The sequence below is a fragment of the Vigna umbellata genome, chromosome 11, assembly GCF_029865625.1.
Source record: "Vigna umbellata cultivar VRB3 chromosome 11, Vumbellata_1.0, whole genome shotgun sequence".
Lineage (NCBI taxonomy): Eukaryota > Viridiplantae > Streptophyta > Magnoliopsida > Fabales > Fabaceae > Vigna > Vigna umbellata.
The window spans coordinates 12,341,226-12,365,532 of NC_142175.1; positions in this window are offsets into that span (position 1 = coordinate 12,341,226).

The window sequence follows — 24,307 nt, forward strand, 5'->3', positions numbered from 1 at the left end:
ACAAAGCGCGAGCTTCTCCTATTCACAAGAGTTGACAACAGCAAGAACTAGCACTTGAGAACTTCCTCAGATTACACTGTATTCTCAAATTCGTAAAGTTATCTTTGGAAGGTTCTGGCAAAGATATTTATAGTCTACTGGTCTGAAAATGAAAAGACGCATTCCAACTGCTAGTGATAATCGATAATTGTAAGTAATAATCGATTATATGCGAGACTTGGACCAGTTAGGATTTTTAACTCGTCAACCAGTCGACTCGAGTTGTTAACTTTTTGTCGCTCGGTTTGATTCGTCACAGCCTCTTGCTGTTTGGCTTGTCTCCTTACAGCTTTTCAGCATTCGGTGCTAACTGCTCGATCTCGATCATGCTCTCCACCACTCGGCTCAATATTTGTAAACTTTCCAACTCTTAACATTTTCTTCTATAGTGTTAGTTGGACACAATATCGTTCGGCTTGTGTTTGACACCGTTGGGTCGTCAACTTGTGTTCGACTAGTGTTAGTGACCAATCGGTATTCAACTGAGTTTGGCCAATGTTCAACTCCGTTCGATCCTGAATGTCCGTTCGGTCTTGAATAGTGTTCGGCTATAACAGTTATACACCGTCCAGCCTTCCACTATTACATATCGTTCGGTCTTTGACTGATAGTGACCATTCGGTCTCAGTCATGCCACTACTCGGGTGTCAGGTTCAATTCTACCACCACTTTACCTTCCAACCGCTCAGTCTCGTTCATGCCTTCTACCGTTCGGTCTCAACTGCACGGTCCTGGTGTCTTCTATTATACATAAATGCTTTTAAACTCATACAATAGAAGTCTTCTTATTCTTCACTTTGTAACATCACCAAAATCATTATCTTGAGGATACCAATGCTCCTCATTGGTAACATAAATTACTTAAATTCATAACCAACCAACCTCATCACAGATTTCAAAACATTTATACATTCAATAACAAATCAAATCATCATTTAATACATTTTAAAATCACAGTTCAAGATTTCTAAATTTTTCACACATGCATGACTAACATCAAACAAAGCAAGCCCTAGCTTCCCTTACCTCAACTCAACAGCTCGAAATCTCTACACACTCCGCCAATTGCTTGCGACAGAAAGAACTTCTAAAAAACCTAAAAACCACCGATTGGTAATTAGAGACCAACCTTAGAACTGCAAATGAACTAAGAATCAAGGAAGAGGGACTCTTGATTCATGCAATAAAGAACAATTTTACACGATCAAGAACCCCAACTACCAAGGAAAAAGGGTTTACCACTTACTTGCTGATATCAACCAATTGATCAGTCAGATTGGAATCCCTTGACGAAAAGATCGTCTAGATACTTCGTGATCGTCGAACAGATGATCCAAGAGTGAGAAAGGTTAGAGAGAATTGAGAGAAAACGAAGAGGATAGTGTTTTGGAGAGATAGAAGGTATTTAAGATAATGAGACGAGTTTAAAGAATTGTATTTATATTATAAGATTATTTTATAATAAAGTACTCGGTCTCATTATTTTAATACACCTATCTACTATAATACTCTAATTTATAGGTTCTTACATTCTCCCCAACAACAAAAATTTTAGACCTAAAAAATTAGACTTACCAGAGAACAGGTGAGGATATGACTCTCTCATGACTTCCTCTAACTCACTGGTAGAGTCACATGTTCTACTATTCTAGACAACTCTGACTAGACTGATGGTCTTTCCTCTAAGTTGTTTCGTCTGGCTCTCCACAATCTTGACAGGCTGCACCTCCATCTAACTAACACATCCTCCACTTCTAACACTTGAGAGGGATCAGGTACATACTTTCTAAGCTGTGAGACATGGAATACTGAATGAAGATTCGTCAGCTGGGGAGGCATGGCTATCTCATAAGAAATTGGACCTACCCACCTCAAGATCTAATAAGGACCAATGAACCTAGGAGACAAATTAATAGACTGGATAACTCTTCCCACACTAGTAGTAGGAGTGATAACAGTTGAAAAACTGTTATTTTCATGCTTAAAATTGATACTAAAAGCAACCTTTATACTTAGAAACTAGCTTGAAATCATGCTTTTCTTCATATTTTCATAAATAAGAGAGCTGGACAGGTTTATGCTTGATTTCAGTGTTTTTGTGCAGGTTTTAAGGTGAATTTGGTGAAAGAAGTGAAGAAGGAGAGAGATGAAATCAGAAAAGACATCAAAAAGTGCAAAAGGATAAGCCGAAGTCACCGCTCAGCGGCAGTTTACCGCTGAGCGGCACTCAGGAAGTCACGGGAGGTCCGCTGAGGGGCAAAATGGTCGCTGAGGGGCAAAATGGCCGCTGAGGGGAAGAAACGACTCACGCACTTACCGCTGAGCGATACTTTACCGCTGAGCGGCACATTTATGGGCTTGGACGTAATTTTCTGTAATTTACGAATAATATATAAGCTTTAGGGTTTCCTAGGGTTAGGTATCTTTGGTTGGAACGAAGCAAACACTCTCTCTTCCACCCGTTTGAAGGAGGATCTTGGATGCTCAGGCTTCCTCTTCACCTTTCTAGGGTTTTATCTTTCATTCTTTCATTGTTATTCATCTAGGTTCACCATGAATATGGTGAACTAAACTCTGTATGTTTGTTGGGGAATCAATGTAATCTTTTGAAGCTCTCATATATGGAATTTGTTTTTACATCTTTTATTTAAGACCTATGCTTTCTTTCATCATTAGTTAGGGTTTTTCCTTTTTGCTTAATGCTTGCATTGTTTAACTCATTCGATGCATGATTAATGGTTTTGTCGATACGGGCACGTACGGGGAAGTCTAGATCCGGGGAATTTCTCCCAATATTATATTGGTTGTCGTTAAGCTTCTGCACTTATGAACTAATTATTAGGAATGCTAGGAATTGTATGAACTCGTAATTAGGGAGAAGCCTTCTTGAAAGGTACTTTAGAGAGTGGCATTAACAATGATGATTTGAATGTTGAATTCCTAAAATATATGAGAGTGGATAAGATGAAATTGACCCCCAACAACATATTCATACATATATTTCATTGAAAGTGTTTATCTTTTGCTTTTGCCATTGATCAAAACTTCATGCATACATATTTAATTTTCGTCTTTTGCATATAAAAATCCAAATATTTCGTCTTTAAGTCTTAGCTAATTAATAAACCACACAACTAAACTAGGCCGTGAGTCCTTTGGGAAGAACGATACTTGGTCTTACCAAGTTTATTACTTGAACGATTCGGTCATACTTGCCGATTGAAAAACAAGTTTGTGACATCATGTTTTGGTGTTCATAAATCTGTCCATCAAGTTTTTGGCGCCGTTGCTGGGGACTCTGGTTTAACTGGTTAATTTGTGTGATTATTGATTATCTTTGACTTTAATTTTGAATTTCTGTTTTTATTTTATGTTTTTATTTTTTTGGTTATTATTTTATTTTATTTTATTTTCTGTTTTTATTTTATTTTATTTTATTTTATTTTTCTGTTTTTATTTTATTTTTCTGTTTTTATTTCCTATCTTCTTATCTTTTCAATTATATCCTTTGATTTTTTTTTCTCTATCTTTTTGTGCTAACAATTGTTTTTAGGGTTTTGTGCCTAATGTCTGCAGAATGCAATTTGGTCAAGAATTTAACTATATGGGCACTCAATTCTACCAAAGTAATCTCAACCACTGGTGGGAACATGACTCAAGCATGGATCAAAGCCAATTTTGGAAAGCTGCCGGACAATTTGAGAACCAACCACAACAACAATGGCAGCAACAACCTTTTTTATCAGGAAGTTTGGATAGGTTGGAGGACACCCTTCAACGATTTTTGAAAAATTCCGACTCTACTCAGAAAAGCATTGAAGAATCATGTAAAAAAATGGAGATGCAACTTCGTTACATCAGTCAGAGATTGAATGATGATGTTAATACTGAAGTTAACCTTAAGGAGGAAGGGCAAGTCATTATCACTGAAAGTGACAAGATTATTGATGAGAAAAAATTAGAGGGAGATGAGGAAAGGGTAGAGAGAAAAGAGAAAGAAGAGTTGAGTGAGAAAGATAAAGATGAAGAAAAAGAAAAAGAAGTGGTTGAGAGAGAAGACAGAAAGAAAAGTTGTGTGAAAATAAAGAAGTTGAGGAAAAAAAGAGAAGGGAAGAAAAAAGTAAAAGAAAAGAAAAAGAGAAAATTTGGGGAGAGAAAGCGTAAGAAAAAGAAGATGAGAGGAAAAAAGAAGGAATCATATGAAAAATCCCATCCTCATCTAAAGAAGAATCATAGGAAGGAAAAGAAATTTAAGTGCTTTAAGGAAATCTTCAAGAAATTGGAGATTAAAGTTCCTATGATTGAGACACTGCAACAGGTTCCTGGGTTGATTAAATTTCTAAAGAAGTTCAGTAGAAAGAAGAAGAAAAAGAAGATGGAACTTGAACTTTACTGGGTCAAGCTAATGACGTTAAAAGAGCGCTTACTGGGAGGCAACCCAGTGATTTAAAAATTTTTTAGTTTGGTTTGTAACTTTTAATTTGTGGACATTATTTTTTGTAAATACTTGTTTGGATATAGCATCTACTGAAGGATGCTAGGTGGATATAGTATCTACTGAAGGATGCTAAGTTTGTAACACCTACTGATGGGTGTTAGTGGATTTTGGGTCAGGCTCGTGACGTTAAACAAGCGCTACCTGGGAGGCAACCCAGTTGATTGAATATTTCTGTTTGTTTATTTGAGTTAGGGTTTGCATAAGCATTTTAAACATTGAATTGCAGGGAACCAATGATGGGCATGTATGGGAGGCACGTAGGTTAAGAAAAGAAGGAGAAGAGCACATGACGAAAGTGCCGCTGAGCGGTAATTTACCGCTGAGCGGTACTCTCGCAGAATGGGCTTTAGTTCCCCTTAGCGGGACCCGAGCCCATTAAGGTATTTTTAAACCCTAAGCTGCGCAAGTTCTCATACTTTCAGGCTTTTCTCTGCACAAACACTTCCACATACCTTCTCCAAGGTTTTCCACATCTTTTCACTCTTCCCTCTTAAGAAAATTTCTCTTCCACTCACTTTTTCACTAGTGTGCCATCAAAGTTTGGGGTTGAAAGAGAGCATTTTAGCTTGGAAGCATTCTCATTGCATTTAGTATCTCCACCCAAGTAAGTAAAATGCATTTTGTTCATTCTAGGGTTCTTGAATTTGAATGTGATTGTCAAAGCATGAATATTTAGGGGTTTTGATTTCTATGCATGATTTGATGATATATTTGATGTTTGAACCGATTAAACTGCATGATTATGAACTGGAAAACTGAAAATTGCATTTGGGTGGAGTTAGGACAGCTTTAAAACAAGATTTTCAAAAATTTGCAGAGTTACCGCTGAGGGGTAAACTGCCGCTGAGCGGCACTCTGCCAGATTTGGTTTTTCTGATTTTTTGTGATCTGGAATGTGGTACTGGTGGCGCTGAGGGGAAATTCTGGCCCTCAACGGTGGTTTAGCTTCGAAAGGAATTATGTTCTATGTTTTACTAATGATTAACATCATGTTCTGTGGTTTTGTATTTGTGCTTGAATGTAGGAATGGCATCCTCTTCAGGAAAGAGATTGAAAACCATGGCAACCAAGAGAAAGGAAAAGGAACCAGAGCAACCCCACTCTAGCAGGTTCCTCTCTAGGAAACATGAGAAGCACTTTAGGGTGGTTCAGGACAGGAGACTTCTGATGGAGAGAAAGGTTGGAATGATACCTAACTTTGCTCCTCAATTTGGAGAACAAGTGTTAGGGAATGACTGGGGAAAGCTAGCCACCTATCCTGCACCTGCCAACATAGCTGTGGTAAAGGAATTTTACACCAATGCAAAGAAGATTGGTGATTATCCAGTTGAAAATTATTTGGGCTATGTCAGAGGCCATGCTATCAGGTATGATCTTGATTCTATCAATAACTTCCTGGACACTGTGTGGGCTGGTGAGCAATGCCAGTTTGCTCTTTGCATGGAGGAAGGTGCTGATTATGAGGATGTGGAGAGAGTACTGTGTATACCTGGAGGACACTTCCAAAGGAATCGATCTGGCTCAGTGGTTAGCATTAGGAGGACGGATTTGACTCCTCTTGCAAAGTATTGGATGGCGTTTTCTCATGCCAACATTCAGCCATGTTCACATGTGTCAGATATTACTCTCAGCAGGGCACTATTTATCTACTATGCTATCAGAAACTTGAATGTTAATATTGGGCATGTGATAGCTGATGAGATTAGTGTGTGCGCCAATACCTCAAACAAAAAAACACCACTAGGACATCCCTCTTTGATCACTCACCTTTGCAAGATAGCTGGGTTGGACACTTCTGCTCCACGATTTGAGAGGCCAAGAAAAGCTATTGATGAGGCTTATTACAGACAGTATTATGGAGGTGAGGAAACAGCTCAGCCAGTTCCACCACGCCGTGCTTGTAGAGAGAGAGGACCAGCACAGAGCCAAACATCTGCTGAGACACATGAAGCAGAACCATTCCAGATGAGGCACATGTATATGTCTCTTATAGGTGCTCAGTTGCAGTCCATTCACAGAGGGCAGGTGGCCACTGCTGAGATGATTGTGGGGATGTATGATACACCTCCAGCCCACAGGTGGACTATGGATGAATTCCATAATGTGGTAGCTTGGCCAGAGGAACCAGTGCATGGAGGGGGAGCTGGAGCAGCTGAAGCTTCAGTTAGAGAGATGGAAGAAGATGAAGCTGATGATGATGATGCATTTGAAGATGATGAAGATGAGGAAGAAGAGGAAGATACAGAGGACAGCTCAGACTGATGAGGAGTTGAGATAGCATTTACTGATAAATGCTATCATATGATTATGCTTTTGTGGTTTAAGTTTTCTGAACTTATTTGTTTTTGTTTTTAGATTAGGGTTTGATGTACTCTATTGAACACCTGGTTTGTTATGATGGTTTGCTATTAACTGTGATTGTTTGATAAGTAATGCTTGATGATGCTTATTGATTGATTGATGTTGAGATGATGTGCACATTAAAATGCCTATACAGGTGATTCACAAGCTTTGTGAACAAATGCATGATATTATGATTGTGATTGTGAAATTAAGCAGGATGTGTATGTCAAATGTGAATGAGCTTATATGTGAGGTTTTGAGCTCCAGAGTTGTTATTGTTAAATGCTATTACTTTGAAAGCATGAATGACTTTGCCCAGGTTTTCTATGATTGAATCAATTGCTTGTTTTGCATCATATGATCAAGGCCGTTTGTTGGAACCCTTTTTATTGGCCAAATTCATAAAGTTAGCCCACTAAAAGAGAACACTTATTGTTCTATCCTTTGAACCCTTAGCCTTGAACATACACTGAAACCCTTGATTGAAAATCTTTACCTTGAGTTAAGTAGAAGATCTTGTGTGGTATTGTTAAATGTTCAACTTTGGGGTTGTTAGGAAAACATGAAAAAGGAAAAGCATTGAGCTAAGAGTTAAAACGTAAGAATATGCAAAGAAAAAAAAGAAAAGAAAAGAAAAAGAAGCAAAGCTCAATGCAAATGCAAAGGCAAGTTGGAATGAATAAGAATAATTGTGTTGTTATGATTTTCTTAACTCAAGGATTTTGTGATCCAGAAAAACCAATTTTCTTGTTAGCCCAGCCACAGTATAAGCCATTGAAAAGTCCTGGTGATGATGCATGTTGGTGAATGATTTTGATTATGGTAAAATGAAAGGCAAATTTGATTCATGTGACATTGTGATAGTAGAGTGAATGAAGTGATTACCTTTTATACACTTGTGTGTTGAGTGAAACACTTTACCTAGTGAGGAAATATTCCATTAGCACATGAACATCCATGCTTAATTGATTGGTCATTCATGAAAAAGAGCATTTGTTGGGTATTAACTGACTTTGTGAAACACTAAAGCATGTGCACATCTTGATTGAACTCTTGGTCATAAGTTTGATTGAAGTTTTTACTTATCTAAAAAGAGGATTTTTGAATGAGTGAACCATCATATGAATTGGTTGAAGATTGAGTTATATCTTGTTTGCTTGAGGACAAGCAAAGTTCTAAGTTTGGGGTTGTGATAACAGTTGAAAAACTGTTATTTTCATGCTTAAAATTGATACTAAAAGCAACCTTTAACTTAGAAACTAGCCGAAGTCACCGCTTAGTGGCAGTTTACCGCTGAGCGGCACTCAGGAAGTCACGGGAGGTCCGCTGAGGGGCAAAATGGCCGCTGAGGGGAAGAAACGACTCACGCACTTACCGCCTGAGCGACACTTTTATGGGCTTGGACGTAATTATCTGTAATTTACGAATAATATATAAGCTTTAGGGTTTCCTAGGGTTAGGTATCTTTGGCTGGAACGAAGCCAACACTCTCTCTTCCACCCCTTTGAAGGAGGATCTTGGATGCTCAGGCTTCCTCTTCACCTTTCTAGGGTTTTATCTTTCATTCTTTCATTGTTATTCATTTAGGTTCACCATGAATATGGTGAACTAAACTCTGTATGTTTGTTGGGGAATCAATGTAATCTTTTGAAGCTCTCATATATGGAATTTGATTTTACATCTTTTATTTAAGAGCTATGCTTTCTTTCATCATTAGTTAGGGTTTTTCCTCTTTGCTTAATGCTTGCGTTGTTTAACTCATTCGATGCATGATTAATGGTTTTGTCGATACGGGCACGTACGGGGAAGTCTAGATCTGGGGAATTTCTCCCAATATTATATTGGTTGTCGTTAAGCTTCTGCACTTATGAACTAATTATTAGGAATGCTAGGAATTGTATGAACTTGTAATTAGGGAGAAGCCTTCTTGAAAGGTACTTTAGAGAGTGGCATTACCAATGATGATTTGAATGTTGAATTCCTAAAATATATGAGAGTGGATAAGATGAAATTGACCCCCAACAACATATTCATACATATATTTCATTGAAAGTGTTTATCTTTTGCTTTTGCCATTGAGCAAAACTTCATGCATACATATTTAATTTTCGTCTTTTGCATATAAAAATCCAAATATTTCGTCTTTAAGTCTTAGCTAATCAATAAACCACACAACTAAACTAGGCCGTGAGTCCTTTGGGAAGAACGATACTTGGTCTTACCAAGTTTATTACTTGAACGATTTGGTCATACTTGCCGATTGAAAAACAAGTTTGTGACATCATATTTTGGTGTTCATAAATTTGTCCATCAAGGAGTCACTATGAGGAAAACATGATCCCCAACTGCAAACTCCAAGGGTCTTTGTCTTTGATCAGCATATGACTTTTTCCTACTCTTAGATGCTCTCACCCTCTCCTAAATCAGCTTCACCTTTGTTGTCTGCCGAATCAAATCTGGTCCAGTCAACATAAACGGTGACATACCAATGCTGGCCTGATAACTATTGTTGTAGGTTAACTCCACCAACAACAACACGTTATCCTAGACTCCCAAGTGATCAAATACACACATTCTCAGTATATCCTCAAGTGATTAAATCGTTCTCTCAGACTGCCCATATATTTGAGGATAATAAGCTGAACTCTTCTGCAAATGACTGCCCAACTCACTTTGCAACGACTACCACAATCTCGAGGTGAATCGAGGATCCCTATCTGAAACAATGCTAGAAGGTACTCCATGTAGTGTCACCACGTTTATGATATACAGATGAGCAAGCTTCGCCATCGACATCCTCAAATTTAGAACTAAGAAATGAGCACTCTTTCTCAACTTGTCAACAACAACCCAAATTGCTTCATGACCTCTAACTGTCCGTGGCAAATGCGGAACAAAATCCATAGTTATGCTATCCCATTTCCACTCAAGAATTGCCAACTGCTGCAACAAACCACCAAGTCTCTAATGCTCCACCTTAGCTCTATGACAAGTAAAACAAGAAGTAACAAGTCGGGCTACATCTCCTTTCATCCCAGACCACCAGAATGACTCCTTAAGGTCCTGATACATTTTAGTCATGCCAGGATGCGTGCTAAAATGACTTTGATGACCTTCCTCAGTGATCAATCTTTTCAACTCCCCATCATCAAGAACACAAACTCTGTCTCTGAATCTTAGTATGCCATTAGCCCCCAAAGCAAACTCTCTACCCTGTTTTAAGCCCAACAAACCAATTGTTCTTTGTAGTTCGACATCTGACAACTGTTTCTCTCTGATACGGCCCAAAAGATCACTCGACACTATCAAACTACTGCATTTGATACAATCTGACTCTAACTCCACCTGCAACCTCAAATCTCTAAAGTTCTCCACCAATTCCAACTCCCTGACCATCAAAGCAGAAACATGCACTGTCTTCCTACTCAGTGCATCTGCAGCCACATTCACCTTCCTCGGATGCTAGAGTAAATCAAACTCATAATCCTTTAAGAACTCCATCTACCTCTGCTTCCTCATGTTCATCTCTTTCTGATCAAAGAGATACTTCAAGCTCTTATGATTATTAGTGTCGTCAAAATGGGTTGAAACACGTGAGCCAACCAGGCTCACCACGGGTTTGAGCCGGGTTGGGCTAGAAAAAAATGCAAAAATTTTAATGCGAGCCAATTTTGACCCAGCTCACTAAGAACCCGACTCACACGGGTTGAACTCGTGGTGGGTCGGGTTGGCTCACCAACCCACCTATTTTTTTTAATTAAATCAGATTAATTAAATTAATTATTCAAAAAGCACAACCTTTCCTTAACAATATAGCCTTTTCGTGTTGGATAATATTATAGATGGAGATAAAGAAGAAAATGCTTCAAGAGAGCATAATACTGTAGATTTATCCATTCAGGACTCCAATTTAATAAATGGATAATATATAGATTGGATAATTCAAGGATATATAATTTGTTTTATCTTGTTTTTAGACCTATCTACAAACATGACAGTTTTATCTTGTACTATATATTTTTGTTAACGACTATATGTAGTTTCTTGGTCAAACGGTTTTGTATGTCTCATTAAACTAAATTGGCAAAATTTTATGCTTCATAGTTTAGAATATATATAACAATATATTTCTTTTGTTTCATTTTCTTTTATATCAATTGGTCTAATTATTACTGTTTTAATTTGATTGATCAAAGTAACATGTTATAAGAATTTCAGAAGAAAAGGGTGAAAAAAAGGTTAATTAAGTGAGCCAATGAGCCAACCCGTTTAACCCACTAACCCGTGGTGGGTCGGGTCGGGTTCGAATTTTTTTTGGCTCCCTAATAAATGAGTCGGGTTGGGTTGACTCACTAAGTGATCAACCCGTGGTGGGTCAAGTCGGGTTGAGTCGGGTTACCCGTTTGGACAACTCTAATGATTACTGAACACTTGGAACTGTGCACCATAAAGATAGTGCCTCCAAATCTTCAAGGCAAACACAACTGCTGCCAACTCCAAGTCATGAGTAGAATAATTCTTCTCATGAATATTGAGTTGCCTTGAAGCATAAGCAATCACTTTCCTTTCTTGCATCAACACACAACCCAGTCCCTAATAGGAAGCATTACAAAAAACCTCAAAAGGTTTACTTGTGACATGGATCTCCAGTCAACCTTTGCTTCAACTCTTGAAAACTAGACTCACACCGGTCCGTCTAAGCAAAAGGATGATCTTTCCTCGTCAACTAAGTTAATGGCTCTATAATCTTAAAAAATCCCTTGGTGAAACGACGATAGTAGCCCGCCAAACCATCAAAGCTCCTGATCTCATTAGTAGACTAGGGTCTCTCCCACTGAAGCATTGCCTGCACTTTTGCTTGATCCATAGAGATACCACTAGCTGAATCACATGCCCCAGGAATTGAACTTCCTCCATCCAAAACTAGCACTTAGATAACTTGGCATACAACTTCTTCTCTCTCAACACCCCAAGCATTGTCCTAAGATGATCCACATGCTCCTCACGAGTCTTGGAATAGATAAGTATGTCATCTATAAAGACCACTAAAAACTTATCTAAGAATGGCCTGAAGATTCTGTTCATGTAGTCTATGAATATGGTTGGAGCGTTAGTCACACCTCAAGTCTATCTTAGAGGACATTGTAACTCCATGTAGCTGATCCATCAAATCATCAATCCTAGGTGTTATAATTGATGAGCTTTGTTTCTCAACACCAAGAGGGGGTGGGAGGTGTGAATTCGTGTTTTATAAAAATAATCGCTTTTGAAATATTTTTCACACATAGTATGATTCTTTAAACCTTTCTTGGATAGTAAGCAATATGCGTGCAATGTAACAATATGCGTAATCAATTAAAAATAGAACGTAATCGATTAATGCAAAGAGATAGGGAGAAGAAAAATCAAACTCTAATTTTTACACTAGTTCAGCCCCAATGCCTACATCTAGTGTCCTTTCAATCACCCTAAGATTGAAAGCCAATTTCACTAGAGATATGAGTTTTTACAAGGCTTTTACAGCGACTAACCTGTCAAAATATAAACAACCTCTCTAACTCACTAATCTAATATAGCCAATACAAAAACCTGCAGTAAGAAAATTCCTCTCTTGCAGTCACCCCTTTGAGAACCCTCTCAAAGTACAAAGAACTCCTCGTTGTCTACTTCTCCTAATCAAACAGTAAGCACCTCAGTTGTCTACTTCACAAGAATTCTTCAAGATCCTTTAATCTTTTAGGTTCTCGATTCTTGGAGCTTCTGAGTAATCTATAAGCTTTCTAAACTTAATAAAAATTAGAAATGAAAATGTTAGAATCAATTCTTCTTATAGAAAACAATCAATCCGTCAATATATAGTTTAAGTCAATCCTGACGCAATTAAATCGATTAGCTAACTTATGTAATCAGCTACATTAAACAGGTGTAACATAATTACAACCAACTTGGCTCCTTAATTGAACTCGCAATTAATACAATCGATTTTCATTAAATTCTTAGTCATACATATTTAAAAATATGACCGTTATAGTAGTTAGACAAGCATAAGTCAGTTTTCAAATCTTAAATGACTTAATTGAATACATAATCCAAGTAATCGATTAAGCTTCAACACTTTTGAAAACTTTTCTTTCCCAAATTCATCACAACACATTTGAAAAAAGATATGTGCAAACACACGAGTTTTAATCAATTTGTCAACTAATGTAATTGATTCAAAACTGGTTGTTTTGCCACAGTTTAAAACTCAAGTTGTCTGATAACCTTAATTGATTATCCAACACTGTAATCGATTAAGTCATGGATATATGCTTTTGTGCATGTGGATTTTCTATTTCCAAAACATATTATGTGCATACACAGATATGACCACTTTATAAACACAATAGTATGCACCAATAAATACAATGTCAAATGTGACAATCACAATATGTGCATATTTCACAATAAGCATAAACACATAAAACACATAACACAGTACACATACATGTGTTTTTATTAACAATGTGTTGTTATCATAAAAAACAAACATCACAGAGAGTGGGTTTAGTTAACACTGTGTTCCCCCTATGTACAATAGGGAAAGGATACTTGTTCTTAATGGTTAACTTATTCAACTGCCTATAGTCCACACACAACCTGGAGCTACCATCCTTCTTCTTTACCAACAACACTGGTGTACCCCACGATGAAACGCTTGGCCTAATGAATTGCTTCTCCAACAACTCCTTAATCTGCTTCTTCAATTCTGCCCATTCAGCTGGAGCCATTCTATACAAAGCTATTGAAATTGGCCCTGCACCTGACACCAGATCAATAAATAACTCAACCTCCCTCTAAGGAGGCAACCTTGACACTTCCTCTAGAAACACATCCAGAAAATCACTCACCACTGACTGATCTAAAACTCGAGTACCGGGCTCCACTTCCATATGAGTCAACACCAGAAAACAATAATGTTGATTCCTCAACTTCAAGAAACAACAACTTATTTTCACCATAGTGTATGCGAATGCAATTGACAGATAACCAATCCATTCCTAAGATCACCTCTAGCCCTTGTAGAGGTAAGCAAATAAGATTAACTCTGAACTGACGCCCCTCTACCACCATTGGACATCTATCACAAACCATAGATGTCCCGACCAAACCAGAAGCTGGTGTAGACACCACCAGATCAAACTGCAATTCTCCTACTAACATCCCCAACTATTCAACACAATCCTCATATACAAAGCAATGTGTCACCTTGATGGACAAATTTATGAACACCAAAATATGATGTCACAAACTTGTTTTTCAATCGGCAAGTGTGACTGAATCGTTCAAGTAATAAACTTGGTAAGACCAAGTATCGTTCTTCCCAAAGGACTCATGGCCTAGTTTAGTTGTGTGGTTTCTTGATTAGCTAAGACTTAAAGACGAAATATTTGGATTTTATATGCAAAAGACGAAAATTAAATATGTATGCATGAAGTTTTGATCAATGGCAAAAAAAAAAAAAAACAAAAGATAAACACTTTCAATGAAATATATGTATGAATATGTTGTTGGGGGTCAATTTCATCTTATCCACTCTCATATATTTTAGGAATTCAACATTCAAATCATCATTGTTAATGCCACTCTCTAAAGTACCTTTCAAGAAGGCTTCTCCCTAATCACGAGTTCATACAATTCCTAGCATTCCTAATGATCAGTTCATAAGTGCAGGAGCTTAACGACAACCAATATAATATTGGGAGAAATTCCCCGGATCTAGACTTCCCCGTACGCGCCCGTATCGACAAAACTAATAATCATGTATCGAATGAGTTAAACAATGCAAGCATTAAGCAAAGAGGAAAAACCCTAACTAATGATGAAAGAAAGCATAGATCTTAAATAAAAGATGTAAAAACAAATTCCATATATGAGAGCTTCAAAAGATTACATTGATTCCCCAACAAACATACAGAGTTTAGTTCACCATATTCATGGTGAACCTAGATGAATAACAATGAAAGAATGAAAGATAAAACCCTAAAAAGGTGAAGAGGAAGCCTCAGCATCCAAGATCCTCCTTCAAAGGGGTGGAAGAGAGAGTGTTTTCTTCGTTCCAGCCAAAGATACAAACCTAGGAAACCCTAAAGCTTATATATTATTCGTAAATTACAGAAAATTAGGTCCAAGCCCATTAAAGTGCCGCTCAGCGGTAAAATACCGCTCAGCGGTAAGTGCGTGTCACGTTTCTTCCCCTCAGCGGCCATTTTGCCCCTCAGCGGACCTCCCGTAAGCTCCTGAGTGTCGCTCAGCGGTAAACTGCCGCTGAGCGGTGACTTCGGCTTCTCCATTTGCACTTTTTGATGTCTTTTCTGATTCCATCTCTCACCTTCTTCACTTCTTTCACCAAATTCACCTTAAAACCTGCACAAAAACACTGAAATCAAGCATAAACCTGTCCAGCTCTCTTATTTCTGAAAATATGAAGAAAAGCATGATTTCAAGCTAGTTTCTAAGTGTAAAGGTTGCTTTTAGTGTCAATTTTAATCATGAAAATAACAGTTTTTCAACTGTTATCAGACACCAACCTCAAGCATGAATTTCACTCTCCTGAAAGTGTTTGACCATGGGTAAAGGATTTTCCATCACAAGAAGTAAATAAGAAAAATAACCATCAAAACAATGAAGAATGCTTTTGAAATTCATAAGTCTGAACATTTTCCTCTAGTTTTCCACCATGCCTTCATCGTTAACAAATAAATGTCTTCGTTTAGTGGAGGAATGGATGGAGAACCAACGAAAAAAGTTAACATTGTTGAGATTGTTGATACGGGGAGCACTGGTTTAGTTGAACCTACAATCTCAGAGCTTCTGGTTTTTGATGATGACAACACATAATTAATAACAATGTGTTTATGTGTTACATGTTCATTACTTTCACGATTATGATTATATGAGAACATGTTTGTGTTATAGTTATCATTGCAATTCACTATGTTATATATGTGAGATTTAATCTGTGATTGCATGAAAATTGTTTTGGAAAAGAAAAACCACATGCACTTTAGTTGAACTTAAATTGTGTAGCAAAATAGCAGTTTTAAGTCGACTTCATTATGAAGTAAGTTGATTAAAACTCGTGGCTTTACACAAACTTTTTTCAAAGTGTGCTGTGAGAATTTTTGAAGAAAAAGTTTTTCAAAACTATGTTTTTAACTGTTACAAAGTCGACTACATGTGCAAGCCATTCGACTAAGTTTGTTATGTTTTGAAATTCTGTTAATGTTTGTCTTAAAGTGTCTAACGACTATATTTTAAGATATGTTTGACCAACCATTAATTCTGAATCAACTGCAATAATTGCGTAATCAATTAATTGCTTTGACTACTACTAACTGTTATAACTGTTATGACTGTATTTGACTTCATTAGTGGCAAAGTCGACTGAAGAGCGTCAGAATTGTGAAAAACTATATATTGACGCAAATTTGAATTTTGTAAGAAGTTTTGAGAAGCTAACGAATTATGTGATAATTTTCAGATTAGTGTTGTCTTACAGATTTGGGAAAAGCTCCAAGAACTCTTAAAGAAGATCGTGGTGTTCATCTTTGGAGATAGCTTGAAGAGCAAGGATTGTGTGTTTTTTTGTCTGATCAAATCTGCACTGAAGGTGTCTGTTTTGGTGATCAGGAATTCAATCTTGTGAAGGTTAATGTTGTTGCCCTGTTGTGACTACAAGAAGAGGAGGTGTTGCATTCTGGACTTTCAGGGGTTTCTTAAAGGGTTGAAGACGGTAGGAGAGGGGACATCTTGCTGCTGGTCTTTGTGTGCTGTATGCTATTGATGGATGGACAAGTGTACCGAATCATACAAGAATATAAGATGGTAAGACCAAGTATCGTATCCCAAGAGATCTTCGGCACTAGACAGTCGTGTGATAACTCGATTAATTAAGACTTAAAGAAAATGAGATCATTGGTTTCAGATGCAAAGACAGAAAATTAAATATGAATGCAGTTTGATCAATAGCTGAATAGCACAGTGATGAATGGATGTTGTTTTTAATATGAGATGAGTATGTTGTTCGGGTTAGATTTCACCAAGTTCTCTCTCATGTATATAAGAATTCTTCTTCATGCATTAATGTTAACGTCACTCACTAAATCACTTAAACCCGATCCCTCGGTGAAATAAGTATGTCCTTAATTACCAGTTCATCCAATTCCTAGCATTCCTAGTAATTAATTATGAAGTTATGAGTCATTATTTTCTATTACTAACTTAGCTTTTTGCACCATTTTGTGTTAGTGAATTGTGTTTAATTCTCCATTTTTATCTCATTTTCACTAGTTGGGCTTAATTTCAAGAATAATTCTTATTTTAATTAATTTGAATTATTTGGGCTTAATAATTTTAATCATATTGTGCAGGACAATCACTGTTGAAAGGTTGAGAAAGGATCTGCTGAAGATGGCTGAATGGTCTATGAAGTAGTGTACAAAACGACAGAGAATTCGCCCAACTGTACGGTCTGCTGAAGCCTTAACCGAACTGTCTTTTTGAAGGCTTGTCCGAATGGTCCGTGAATTTATACCGAACGGCTTGTTGTAAGCCTACACTGGATGGACGAGCACGGAACGATCTACGGAAGCCTCTACCGAGCGACAAAACATCATTGCATGAGAATGTCTTGACCGAACGCTCTGACAGTGCTTGATCGAACGGTCTGTTGAAGTCTGCACTGATCACCAGTTCCTGACCTGTATGATTCAACCGAACGGTCTGTTAAAGCTACTACTGAACGAACTGAGAAAGCCTTGCTGGAAGCCTTCACCGAACATAGTGACCGAACGGTGTAAACCTTTCATGATCGATTGATCAGATGCAATAACTAGAGGAACTCAGTAGTAGTGTTGGAAGCACATTATGGGACTTCAAGAGGGTGGCCACGTTGATGAGAGGGTCGCACCTCACACAAAAGTTGTTTGCATAAAAGAATGCAGTATAAACTAGGAAGTGACTCCTAGGTTGTCTCTCAAGGACCAAATGTGGTTCGGGTCTCAGATCAAACACGTAGTGGGGGGATTGTGAAAGATTTGGTGAATGCAAACGACGAAATTAAAAATAAGAATTAAACACAACTGAATACAATTGGAAACATTAAAGTGAATGAAAACATTAAACTGAAAACTAAAACAAATAAGTGTCCAAACAGAGTTCAAGCTATAAAAAAAAAAACAACGCTTAAGCTAAAACATTAAAACACTTGCGAGAATTTAAAAGAAAATATACCAAAAAAATGCTTGAACCAAATTAAAGTAGCGAGAGCTAACTTCAAGAAAACTCATTAGGTTTCAACTTTTGAGCTGGAAGTAAAATGTCATTTTGCAGCAATCCACAATGTCACATTCGGCAACTATGCAAAGACAAGAAACATAAGAAAGTTGTGAACAGTAAAGGAACTAGAACGTGGCAGCAAATAAAAAAAATAACTAAGCACCTAAGCTACTCTAAGCTGGAATAAAAAAAATTAAAGCATCCAAAGCAAAATGAAAGTGTGCTTCTCTTCCAAGCCATGACCAAGCTGCCTGCTCTATCAAAATCATCCGTAACCTTCCATATCTCAATCTTCGTTACTTCCTTTATTTCCAAACCAAAATCCTACTTCTGAGGTGGCATTCATTCTTCTCATACGCGTGTTTTTAAAATGAAAGATCTTCCTCACACTTCTCGGTGGCAGCCCTCTTACCATGCTTCCAAAATGAAATATACTTCTATTACTCTAAGCAAACATTAAGCAAATATTCAATGCAACAGTGAACTTCTGTGATGATGAGCTTTGAAAGACGAAAATGAAGAATCAACAAAGATAAAAAAAAAATGCTTCTAAGTGGGTGGCAGCTGTGAACGTTCTTCAGATTAAAAAGTGCATGAACCAAAGAAATAAAAAAAAAAGCATGTGTAATCAGCAAAATAGAAAGTGAAGCTTTTTATCCATCTCAGTAACAACGTTCCACCAAACAAAAACATTCTAGCTAAGAGAAAAGAAAACTGAATGAGTGTGGTGGCTGGTTCCAGGCCGTGTGTCTCCCGCGTGCTCTTCAGCTCTAGGCCGAGACACCTCCTTCCAGCACACTCTCCCTCTAGCCGTAACCCTCCATGTGCGTGACTTTTTCTAAGTGAAAGATGATGCCCTAATTCAAGGTGACGGCTCTTTTTTTTACCCCTCCAGCTCTCTCCCGTAACCACCTCTTCTGCTTGCTGGAAAATGCTGGACACACCCCTGTTGGACCATTTCTGGACTTCAATTTTCTGGATGAGCCCGTTGCTGCCAGCCTTGCTTTGCTGCACGTTGCCAATTCTTCCCAACGCTGGATGAATCAGCCCATCATGCCACTTCCAAGCTGCTGGATGCACCGCAATGTGTGCGTGCTTCTCCAATTGAAAGCTGGATGTGCACCCTTTTTCCAATAATAAAGCACCCCTTTCAAAGATTAAAATGACCATAATGTCCTAGACACTTCTTTAATGGAGAGCTTAATTATGTGGCAGCCCTCCAAAAAGTAAATCCACACCTCTCACTTTTTAGTTTAAACAAAATTGATGTCACATTTTCTTTTGACCTCCAAAATGTCCCAAATATTATCCAACAATTTTCCTACAATTAATAATGAAAATAATTAGCTCAAATAATTCAAATTAATTAAAATAAGAATTTTTGGTCAAATTAAGCACAATTAGCAAAAACGGAAAAATACCGGACATTTAAGCACAATTCCCTGATTAAATTCGGTACAATAAGCTAAGTGAAATTGAGAAAATATTGACTCATAACACGTCAATGTTAGAGTTTAATTTTGTTTTAGAATGTCATTGGGTCAAACTTTAGGACTTGCGGCCCAATTTTAGGTTATTTTGTAGGACAAGCCCATTAGAAGGGCAGTTTGTTTTAAAATGCCATTGTTTTATTAATGAGCTTTCATTTCGCAATTTTTACAAGCTTTCCAGATTCCATTTCCTTCTACTGCACTGTTTCATTTTCTGCATTTCTGCATTTCTGCATTTTGCATTTCACTATTGTTGCTTTTATACCGATCGGTCACTGCATTTAAACTGTTCGGTCGGTTTCGATTTGTTGTGTTATTGCGGTGTTTCTGCATTTAATTACCGTTCGGTCTTATACTACTATGTAAGACCGATCGACTTTTTCTTGTTTACTGTTATTGCATTTACTTAATATCGTTAGGCTGCAATTAGTTTTCCATTTACATTTCCATTCGCTCGCTGTCTATATCGTTCGGTTCATTAATATTACGCTCGGTTTTTAGATCTTCATGTTGTTCTTTTAATTTATCATACTGCTCGATTTGTTTCATTTCCTTTAGAGACCGTTCGGTCTCAATGCTTGATAACACTCTAGATTTACATATTTTTCTCTGTTGAAACTCATTTCTTAGATTTCTTTAGTTTTTAATTTCTTAGAATTAGGCTAGTTTAATGTTTTTCTCTTAATTCTTTAGTTTTATAAAATTCTAGTTAAAAATAGGTTTTTAAAGGTAATTTTTAGTTTTTGTTAATAATTAGAAAATTAGTGTTTTAGAAAATCTATGGGCAGAAGAAATTGCTTTCTTTATTTTTGATTAATTAGATTTTTAATTTTTGTAATTGCTTAAATATATTAGTTTTGTTGCTTAGCCTTTTAGTCTTAATTGAATTTTTTTTATTGCAGAAAGTAATTGGACCACTGAATTGGGCCTCAACCTTGAATAAATGGAATTGGAACTTATGTGCACATCTTCAGCGCTGCATTGGGCTAATTGCCTTTGATAGGCTACACAAGTGTTGATTTGAATAAGAGCACTGGACATTGGGTGCTGCTATTATGCTGGAACTGGGCCGCTGCTGGTTTAATGAAAATGCATGGATGTGGGCTGACTCAAATTAAGTGGAACGATGTCGTTTTGCTGCAGCTGATTGGGGGTCTGAGATTTGTGATTCATTTTGGAAAAACAAAGGAAGCCCTCGAGCATTTGAGAAAGAGAAAACCAAACCCTTTGAGAGCTAGGGCAGAGAAAGGAAGAAGAGCTCCATAACTGGTCCGATCCTACCCATAGAAGGAGAGCTGAATGAAGCTAATTGGCACGTGACCGAAAGGGGAAGCTCGAATCAATGAAGAGGTTGATCGGAGGGCTTAAACAAAACGATGAACAGTGGCCGCTGGATCAAGAAGAAGAGTAGTGAGCAAGTTTTCCCCTTTTCCCTCTTTCGTTTTCTTTGTTTTTCTTACCCTATAAAAAGGGCTTTCACCATGTAAATAGAATATAGAGAGAACACTTCTTCATATACTTTTGAGATACATTTTCAGACGCTCTGTAGATTAGGGTTTTTACGCTTTTCTTAGAGTAGAGATATTGTTCTTGCTTCTGGATTTCGCCGAGACAATTGCGAGAGTGACAGCCGTGCGAATCTTGGTGACTTCCGGTATAGTTGTAATCTTCTTTTCATATTAATAAAGTTCTTTTTCTATTCTCGTTTGTGTTTTGATTGTTCTTCTTCAATGTTTCTGTTTTTTTTTTGTGTTGTTTCATTCAAAATGAATTGGACTCTGATTCTTTGCAATTTTATGATTTCTTTTGGAATTAAATGTCTTCGTAGTGAGCATTTTTCATCGAGATGTCTTCTCGAGACAGAGAAAAGTCCAATGCATAAAAATTGATTCCAATTTGCGTTTCTTGAATTTGTTTGTGGATTTTAGATTGATGAATAGGCTAATGAACCTTGATTGGAAAAATGAATGGAAAGAGTCAATTTAAAGTTCTGAAATATGAACTAGAATACCCTGGATTGGGATTCACATTATCATGATGTCTTCTTGAGAACTCTAAGCACTCTTTTATTCATATCAATGTACATTCACCTATGAAATCAATTATGTCTTTGCTTTCGATAGTGATAGTTGAAGTTCAGTTTGAGTTTTGATGTTCCAGTTGTTTACTTTGAATATTTTAGAATTTATGATCTGCTTTACTTCTGTTTCAGCCTTTACATTCTTGTTGATATGATGCTTTTCAATCCTTAGTTTTAAGTTCTTTTCAATTTGGTTCTATTTCTGATTTTGTTCCAGTTTTAGTATATAGGTATTGTTTTGGATATAAATAGGTTTAATCTCTTCATTACTTTAGCTTAGGTTTTATTTCTTTATTTTCTTCCTTCTTTTATTTTAAAACAGATTATAGTTTCACTTTTCTTAATTTTTTAATTTCTTTGTTTTCATTTTAAATGTCCCCACCTGTTTAGTAGTAGTTAGTAAGTAAATAATTAGTAAATAAATACAAGACTTAACTCTACATTTTAAAACTTAATTTTGTTGAGTCCAAGGATTGATATTCTGGTTGCCCTATGCTACATTAATGGGGACCAGACTTTGTTCTGATTTTAGGCGACAAAAAATCAGTTTAACAATGTGAAAACAGTTCGGTCGCACTTTAGGACTGATCGATCTTCATGCTTTTCACATCTCCTTCAGCATATTTAATTATGTTTGGTTGTCTTTAATTTTCAATTTTAATTTAATTTAAGTTTCCTTGCAAAAGCACGTTCAAACCCCCCACCCTCCCGCACTACGTGTTTGACCTAAGTCTCGAACCATATTTGGTCCTTAAGAGACGACCTAGGAGTCACTTCCTAGTCTATACTGCATTCTTATTTGCACATCAAATTTGTATGGGCCGCGATACCCATCATGCAGATCAAGAGCTTAAGACGACCAAGACTCGTACCCCCATCCCTGAGAAGTATTACTCTTGGGAGTAATTCAATAAGAGCCTGAATTGTAAGGAACCTCCCGGCACTCATGCAATTCATACACCATGCTATGAATAAGTTAAATAAAGCATGCAATAATCACAGATGAATTACTCTAACAATTAATGAAAAAACATATATTATTAAGAATCAATTCAAATACATGAGAGTTCATAAGGTTACATCATCCCCCAAAAACAAATAGAGTTTAGTTCACCATAGACATGGTGAAACTAGATGAACAATGGAGAATAATGAGATAGAAAAACCCTAAAATAGAAGATGGAAGCTCCCGCATCCAAATCCACCTCTAGAGGGTGAAAGAGTGTGTTGTTGTGCTCCCTCTACCAAAGATACAAAACCTTGGGCGTTTGGGTTCTTTAAATAGAGTTGAATCAAAACAGAATCAAGGTCCGGCCCACGTCGCTGGCACTCAAGCGGCTTAAGTGGGGCGCTCGGGCGTCAAACGGTACTTTCTGGCGCATAAGCGCCCCAAAGGGGTGCCCAGGCGGTGTGTTGTGCACTTCTGGGGCTCAAGCCCCCCTGAGGGGCGCCCAAGCCTCGCGGATTTTTTCAGCACTGCGTTTTTTTCTCTTTTTCTGCAGTCTTGCTCGACTCCTTCCAAATCACTTTATTAACCTACTAAAACAAGGGAATTTAGTCATAAGATCATTAAGTTCAACCTCAACTCTCTTATACACACAACTTAACAGAAAATCATGATTTCAAGCAAGTTTCTAAGCAGAAAAGGGTGCATTTAGTATCAAAATTACATCACAGATAATGGTATTTTCAACCGTTATCATATGCCTATATTTTTATTAGAGGGTTAGAGAGGTGTTTTATATTTTTGACGTAGAGGTCTTTATAAAAGCCTTGTTGTAAAAACCTTGATCATTATAGTGCATTTGCTTCCTGGTGAGGAAGGACACTAGATAGAGGCTTGGTCGAACTAGTATAAAAAGTAGTGATTGATTTTTCTATCCCTATACTTTTACTTAATCGACTTTGTACTGCGTTTAATCAACTTTATTTCCGCTACACTTAAAAATCTTTTTCTTTGTGTTTCAAGAATGTTTTTAAAGTCATCTACTTTGCGAAAAAGATTTAAAGAAAACATTGTTTTTATATTTCACCAATTCACCCCCCTCTTGGTGTTGAAAATTAAGTCATTCTATTTAAACAAACATGAATTTGGTTAGGGAGGTTATGTAGTGTAGGTTTTAAATGGTACTACTTGAAATGGAATCCAAATCTGTTAATTTATATCTTTGGATTTCTATTTCTCGTTCATGCATCACCCAAACTTTTGTGACCTTGAAAGAGCTAAGAGAAAACCAAAGACAAGATGTTAACTGAGTGACAGGTTACGCCAAAATTTTATAAGTGAGGTCTAGATCAAGGATCCAAAATTGTATTTAAAGAAAATGGACGTGTACTTTGACGTCCTTTTGTACATTATTCGACGTCTACTTTATATGGGAAAAGGGACTTTGTTGGTTTGTTGGTCATGATAAACGAAGATATTAACGTCAAATTTGGAAAGTATGCGACGCTAACTGTGCATGGAAAATTGTATTTGGTTAGTCTTTATAAATGCTGACGAACAGAAAGGTGACACACTTTTGAATCTTTTCTTAA